This window comes from Mercenaria mercenaria, chromosome 10 (genome assembly GCF_021730395.1).
Source record: "Mercenaria mercenaria strain notata chromosome 10, MADL_Memer_1, whole genome shotgun sequence".
Classification (NCBI taxonomy): Eukaryota; Metazoa; Mollusca; class Bivalvia; order Venerida; family Veneridae; genus Mercenaria; species Mercenaria mercenaria.
Window position 1 is genome coordinate 1,089,803 of NC_069370.1, and position 8,710 is coordinate 1,098,512.

Below are 8,710 nucleotides of genomic sequence, written 5' to 3' on the forward strand. Positions count from 1 at the left end.
GATTTTACGCATCCAGACTAGAGTTATGGCCCTTGACTTAGTCAAAAATATGCATACAGTAACAGGGATGGGTGCCCTATGGACATACATCTAGTTTAAGTAAAACTTAAAACAGAATGATCCATCTGAGGTCTGTGACAGTAGATCAATAAGGATGAACTTGAGAATTTTTTTTATAAGAGTGTAAATATTTTTTTCCAGTTTTTCAAGAACAATTGGGAAAATGACTTCAGACTATATGGGGAAAAAATGATTTAAACTCGTATGAAAGTGTGTAGTGTTTTTTATTTGAGGTATTGACCCTTGATTATCAGAGTTGGCTAACATTTTTGTTTTGGTCCACTTTTTCTTAAAAAAAACTGTACTCTTATTTATTATCATAAGAATAAGAATGTCAAGACCCATAATTCTCTGTCAGAGTTATGGCCTTTCTTAGCTGGACTGTTTAAACAATAAGTAGGACTTCTGAACTTGCCCACAGTATCGGCATCTGCATTGGTTAAAGTTTTTTTATGAAGTCCGATATCTTTTCATTTCCTATTATATTCAATTGAAACTAAGTCGCCGTATGACCTATGATTGTGTCGGTGCGACGTTAAACCCAACAAAACAAAACGAACAAATCAATTGAAACTTGCTGTACTTGCTCATATTGGCAAATTCATCAATTACAACATTGTTATTTTTCAAACGATGAAATATTGTATTAAAAAGTTCACTTGTTGAATAATTCCACTTAAAACTTCTTACAATTATGGGAAAATATCACAATGCAACCATGTGGACGTATACACTTTATTTTACCATATCATACTTATTAGACAATGTGTTTATTTATGATTGTGAGAAGTTTGGTCAAAATCTACATTGTATATTCTGAAGTTTTGAAATTCTGTGTTTTAAATCAAATTCCACATTGTAGCAAAAAGGTAGTCTTTCTTACAATAATAGGTTACGGCATCAAGTCCTATAACTCTTACATGAATTTTTTATACGTCCTTGGATATTGAAGTTTTGCATATAAATTACTCTCTCTAAAGTCAATGCAAATATTTAACTGGAAAAAATATACATGTTGTTATTGTGACAGGTGCATGTCCCATAACTATGAATTGTATTTTGGCAGAGTTATGCCCCTGGTTGTACTTGTAAAAGACAGGTTAAGGTTTTGTAGGAAATTTACTTTGTTTAAAAGTAATGCTGGTACTTGGTTGAAACTTCATATATGTTTGGTGCAGTTGAACAAGATCACAGCATCAAGTCCCATAACTCTTACATGACTTTGACAATAAAACTATTCTTAAAAAATCTATTTTAAGGGTGGCCAACCCACATGACACACACAGAGCATTTTGTCTATATTTTCCTTATATTATTACTTGACGGATTTTCATTAGATAGAGAGTGTCTAAGACAGCAAAATGAGTACTTTCCACTGCACATAACTTTTGCAACACTTCGCCCAACTGCGAAAGTGTGTTTGTTATGTACAAAGGAGTGCACTCATTTTGGTGTCTTTGACGCACTTTATTTTATGTAAATATGTCCAGAAATGAGGAAAATGTATGCAAAATGTTACCTGAATTGAGACGCTCTCTCTGAATCCAAAAGTCACAGGGGTTGGCCACCAAGTTGGTTACTGACAAGCCTTAAAGCAAGCTGTCGAGTGACAGTGCCTGTTAAATCTGAAAAGTGGTATTTCTTGGTCAGTAATTTGTTCACTTTTCTTAAATACTGTTGCTTTGAAAATTTGTATACATTTTTTTGTCTTCAATAGACGAGTAAGAAGACCAAGAACCATAACTTTTTTCTTGCATATTCTTTATTATATCAGGATGTGTTCCCTAATAAGTTCTACACAATTTTGTGATTTGAGCCGTGCCATGAGAAAACCAACATAGTGGCTTTGCGACCAGCATGGATCCAGACCAACCTGCGCATCCGCGCAGTCTGGCCAGGATCCATGCTGTTCGCTTTCAAAGCCTATTGGAATTGGAGAAACCATTAGCGAACAGCATGGATCCTGACCAGACTGCACCGATGCGCAGGCTGGTCTGGATCCATGCTGGTCGCAAACCCACTATGTTGGTTTTCTCATGGCACGGCTCATTTGAGGTGTTGTGAAATTTTAGGTTTTCATTTCTTTTCTATTATTTAATGGCCTAATTTGAATCTAAATGCCTTAATGAAGTATTATTATATACTATAAACAGTAACAAAATTGCGAATGACAGAATCCGTTTACCAAGGCAAATAATTAGAAAGGGCATAATAACCAATTATTGGATTGCCTATGACGTGTAACGTCATTCTTGACATCATTTTACTTTGTGTCATTGCTTTAACCCTTACTCTGCCAAATTTCTATAATGAACTTGTCCATCTTTGAATTTGGACAGAACCATTAACTGTTAAAAGGGGTGCTTACCAAAAAGATACTGACTGAGTAGCAAACAGTGCAGATCTTAATCAGACTGCATGGACGTGCAGGCTGATCATGATCTGCACTGGTCACAAAGGCAGAATCAATTGTGTTCAGCATGATAAGGGTTAAAAAGTTTGTTGCGTAACATGGTTATTTTATATTGGGTATTGGGTAAACATATCTAATAAGCAACTATTAAATGGTAATGTCATGTGGATACTAGGCACTCTTAGGTCTATACTGGCATCGAGATATGCCTTCGTACAACTATAAGTTTAGTTGTGCTAATAACAGCTAATGGCAGGCCAATTCATTTTAATAAGTGTGTATTTTAGATTAATTATTTATTTTGATACATGTATCACATACAATAATTTACACTTGTTGATACTAAGATCTTTGTTTTAGTAAATGTATATCGTTTTTGATATATATATGTACAGATTTTGTGAACAGACATCAACTTTTTATATTGTCTGTGATAATTCTTTTTTTATTTTTGAATATACCTATTACATGTATGTTAAATGTTTCTGGAAGTTCTGGCTAAAATGCTTCACAAATGTGATTTTTTGGGGAAAGATTGTTTCACATAATAGAGATCCAGTACAGGTATTTTTATGCCCCCGAAGGGAGGCATACTAGTTTTCAACTGTCCGTCCGTTCGTTAGTTAGATAGTTAGTTCGTCACAACGTTAACTTTTTGCATGAAGGCACTTTACTCGCGAACCACTGTACCCAGGACCTTCAGACTTCACATGCTGATAGTACTTATTGAGCACACCACCCCTACTGACTTTGGGGTCACCAGGTCAAAGGTCAAGGTCACAGGGGCCAACGTTAACTTTTTGCATGAAGGCACTATACTTGCGAACCACTGCACCCGGGACCTTCATACTTCACGTGCTAATAGTACTTATTGAGTACACCATCCCTACTGACTTTGGGGTCACCAGGTCAAAGGTCATGGTCACAGGGGCCAACGTTAACTTTTTGCATGAAGGCATTTTACTCGCAAACCACTGCACCCAGGACCTTCAAACTTCACATGCTGATAGTACTTATTGAGTACACCACCCCTACTGACTTTGGGGTCACCAGGTCAAAGGTCAAGGTCACAGGGGCCAATGTTAACTTTTTGCATGAAGGCACTTTACTCGCAAACCACTGCACCCAGGAACTTCAAACTTCGCGTGCTGATAGTACTTATTGAGTACACCACTCCTACTGACTTCGGGGTCACCAGGTCAAAGGTCAAGGTCACAGGGCCCAACGTTAAATTTTTGCATGAAGGCACTTTACATGGGAACCACTTCACCCAGGACCTTCCAGCTTCACATGCTGATAGTACTTATTGAGTACACCACCCTTACTGACTTTGGGGTCACCAGGTCAAAGGTCAGGGTGCTTCGGGGGCATTTGTCACCATTAGTGACAGCTCTTGTTCTTCTTTTAATCTGATCTGCCATTTATTTAAGGATTGAATGTTATTTTTTGTGCATTCATTCCGGCATCAACCACATTGGAACTTTTGGCAAGTCCATGAATCATACTAGCTAAACTACATGTGGTGTATATACAGTACCAGTTTTTGGCTTTTGTCTTGCAAATCCATGAATTATTTAGCTAGACTACATGTGGTTTTTATCCAGTATCAAATTTTGGCTTGCAAATCCATGAATCATGTAGGTAAACTAGCTAAACTACAATGAGGTGTATATCCAGTATCAGGCTTGCAAATCCATGACATTTAAGAATCATGTACACTGACGAGATATGAAAACGCAACAAACAGATGCCTGAATATATTTTTACTACAAAAAGCATCACCTTGAGATGATCAACACTGACACATCTCGATACTCTATTCCCATTGTGTTAATTTTACGGTCTTTTGTGCTGATTAAATTTGAACACAATGGGTATAGTGTATCGAGATGTGTATGTGTTGAACATTTGAAGGTGATGCTTTTTGTAGAAAAAATATATGCAGGCATATGCTTGTTGCGTTTTCATATCTCATCAGTATAGATAAACTACATGTGGTGTATATACAGTACCAGTTTTTGGCCTGCAAATCTATGAATCACACTAGCTAAACTACACATGGTGTTTATACAGTATCGGTTTTTGGCCTGCAAATCTATGAATCACACTAGCTAAACTACATGTGGTGTATATACAGTACCAGTTTTTGGCCTGCAAATCTATGAATCACACTAGCTAAACTACACGTGGTGTATATACAGTACCAGTTTTTGGCCAGCAAATCTATGAATCACACTAGTTAAACTACATGTGGTGTATATACAGTACCAGTTTTTGGCCTGCAAATCTATGAATCACGCTAGCTAAACTACACGTGGTGTTTATACAGTATCAGTTTTTGGCTTGCAAATCCATGAATCACGCTAGCTGAACTACACTAGGCATATATACAGTATCAGTTTTTGGCTTGCAAATCTAAGAATCACGCTAGCTGAACTACACTAGGCATATATACAGTACCAGTTTTTGGCCTGCAAATCTATGAATCACGCTAGCTAAACTACATGTGGTGTATATACAGTACCAGTTTTTGGCCTGCAAATCTATGAATCACGCTAGCTAAACTACACGTGGTGTTTATACAGTATCAGTTTTTGGCTTGCAAATCCATGAATCACGCTAGCTGAACAACACTACGCATATATACAGTATCAGTTTTTGGCTTGCAAATCCATGAATCATGCTAGCTGAACTACATGTGGCATATATCCAGTATCAGTGTTTGGCTTGCAAATCCATGAATCACGCTAGCTGAACTACACTAGGCATATATACAGTATCAGTTTTTGGCTTGCAAATCTATGAATCACGCTAGCTGAACTACACTAGGCATATATACAGTACCAGTTTTTGGCCTGCAAATCTATGAATCACGCTAGCTAAACTACATGTGGTGTATATACAGTACCAGTTTTTGGCCTGCAAATCTATGAATCACGCTAGCTAAACTACACGTGGTGTTTATACAGTATCAGTTTTTGGCTTGCAAATCCATGAATCACGCTAGCTGAACTACACTAGGCATATATACAGTATCAGTTTTTGGCTTGCAAATCCATGAATCATGCTAGCTGAACTACATGTGGCATATATCCAGTATCAGTGTTTGGCTTGCAAATCCATGAATCACGCTAGCTGAACTACACTAGGCATATAAACAGTATCAGTTTTTGGCTTGCAAATCTAAGAATCACGCTAGCTGAACTACACTTGGCATATATACAGTACCAGTTTTTGGCCTGCAAATCTATGAATCACGCTAGCTAAACTACATGTGGTGTATATACAGTACCAGTTTTTGGCCTGCAAATCTATGAATCACGCTAGCTAAACTACACGTGGTGTTTATACAGTATCAGTTTTTGGCTTGCAAATCCATGAATCACGCTAGCTGAACTACACTAGGCATATATACAGTATCAGTTTTTGGCTTGCAAATCTAAGAATCACGCTAGCTGAACTACACTAGGCATATATACAGTACCAGTTTTTGGCCTGCAAATCTATGAATAACGCTAGCTAAACTACATGTGGTGTATATACAGTACCAGTTTTTGGCCTGCAAATCTATGAATCACGCTAGCTAAACTACACGTGGTGTTTATACAGTATCAGTTTTTGGCTTGCAAATCCATGAATCATGCTAGCTGAACTACACTAGGCATATATCCAGTATCAGTGTTTGGCTTGCAAATCCATGAATCACGCTAGCTGAACTACACTAGGCATATATACAGTATCAGTTTTTGGCTTGCAAATCTATGTATCACGCTAGCTGAACTACACTAGGCATATATACAGTACCAGTTTTTGGCCTGCAAATTATGAATCACGCTAGCTAAACTACATGTGGTGTATATACAGTACCAGTTTTTGGCCTGCAAATCTATGAATCACGCTAGCTAAACAACACGTGAGTTTATACAGTATCAGTTTTTGGCTTGCAAATCCATGAATCACGCTAGCTGAACTACACTAGGCATATATACAGTATCAGTTTTTGGCTTGCAAATCCATGAATCACGCTAGCTGAACTACATGTGGCATATATCCAGTATCAGTGTTTGGCTTGCAAATCCATGAATCACGCTAGCTGAACTACACTAGGCATATATACAGTATCAGTTTTTGGCTTGCTGTCAGAGATGTTACAAGAGCTGTTGCTGTAGACATCCTGTTTATGATTCATTCATTACTTATTGCTATTCATACTAATACATTTTTTATTTTCACTTTGTTGTGTTTCTCATTATTGCTTCTTACTGACCCAATGTGCCGAGTTAAACTTTTCTTCATTCACGGTGAACTTTGCAGTCTGTGTCTATGCAGCATGGATAGTATTTTTATGCAAAACAAAATCTGGTATTTTCTTTATGTGCTCTTTAATACAGTCGAACTTCGTTTACTCAGACTCGACGCGACTGTCGAAATTCGAGTGAAGGGTGGTGTTCAAATTATCCAAGTTCGAGAGAACGAAGTTCGACTATATTTTGGTAATGGGAATCTCAAACTTTAAACTTTGTTGTACATGTTTGATGGTTGACTGTGCTTTTGAAAAACCTACAGCATTATTTATAGTTATTAGACAAGAATTTTATACATATGTTATTAGACTTAAGACAAACCATGGAAGTAACTTATTATTTTAGCTCACATGAGTCAGAGTTGTTAAAACAATACATAACCAATTATACAACTTGCCAAACACTCAGATGAGCAATATAGGCTTTTGTTTTTCCATTATTCACATCAAAAGTTAATATGTTGCAGTCAGTTTTATATTGAGCCATCTAGTATCTTTAAGCTATGTTTGTTCATATGCTGCTTCCATTTATGTTACTAATTGATAAATAAAAATATGCTTTAATTTTGTTGTTATGTAATTAGTAACTCAGCTTTAAAACAGATGGTTGTTTTTAGCTCACCTGATGTCCATTTGTCATCCACAATTGCTTTAAAGAGCATCCCTGCCTAAACCACCAAGCAAATTTCAACCAAACTTTGCAGGAATGTTAGTTTGGTGGTCCACTTTCAGATTCCTTTAAATTAGGTCATCCATATAGAATTCTGGTTGCCAGGTCAATGAAAAGGAAAAATTATAAAAATCTCAGAAACTTACTACCCAATTTTTCAAGGGCATGTCGAGCTGTCTTTGTCTTCCGTCTGTCCATCCCTCCATCCAAACTTGTGTTGTGCATATCTTAAAAGGTATTTGACCCTGTCATCAAACCTCACAAGACTGTTATTCAGCTCAATAGGAGTCGTCTACTGACCAAAGGCACTTGCCCTATAAAGTTTGACCATTGTGAGACTATGTATTCTCTGGTATTTGATCTGAAACTAAACTAGAGCTGCTTTTGAGAAAAGTGCATGTCTCCCACAACTGCCTATTCATCTGAATAGTAAGTTTGTCTTTATAAACTGTTTACCTGATACCTTAATAATTATACCTTTGGAGTAAGTGTTGGAGTAAGCGGCCTATTGGATAAATGTTGATGTAAGCATGTTGGAGTAAGCGGCCTATCTTCAAACATTTTCTAAAAAAAAACCCAGAAGGCCTAGAGATTAGATATTTCACATGTAGCATTGCCTAGTGGACCTCTACAAAATTTATTCAAATCATGACCCCTGGGTCAAATTGACACTGCCCCATGGGGTTACTTGATTGTACATAGAAAAATCTTCAAAATTTTCTAAAAATAAACCAGAAGGCCTAGAGCTTAGATATTTGACATGTATCATTGTCTAGTGGACCTCTACAAAATTTGTTCAAATCATGATCCCTGGGGTCAAAATTGACCCCACCCCAGGGGTCACTTGCTTTTACATAGGAAAATCTTCAAAAAATTTCTAAAAATAAACTAGAAGGCCTAGATCTTAGATATTTGACAGGTAGCATTGCCTAGTAGACTTCTACAAAATTTGTTCAAATCATGACCCCCGGGGTCAAATTGACCCCGCCCCATGGGGTTACTTGATTGTACATAGAAAAATCTTCATACATAGAAAAATCTTCAAAATTTTTCTAAAAATAAACCAGAAGGCCTAGAGCTTAGATATTTGATATGTAGCAATGCCTAGTGCACCTCTACAAAATTTATTCAAATCTTGACCCCCCCAGGGTCAAATTGACTCAGCCTCAGGGGTTACTTGATTGTACATAGGGAAAACTTCATAAATTTGCTAAAAATAAACCAGAAGGCCTAGATCTTAGATATTTGATATGTAGCATTGCCT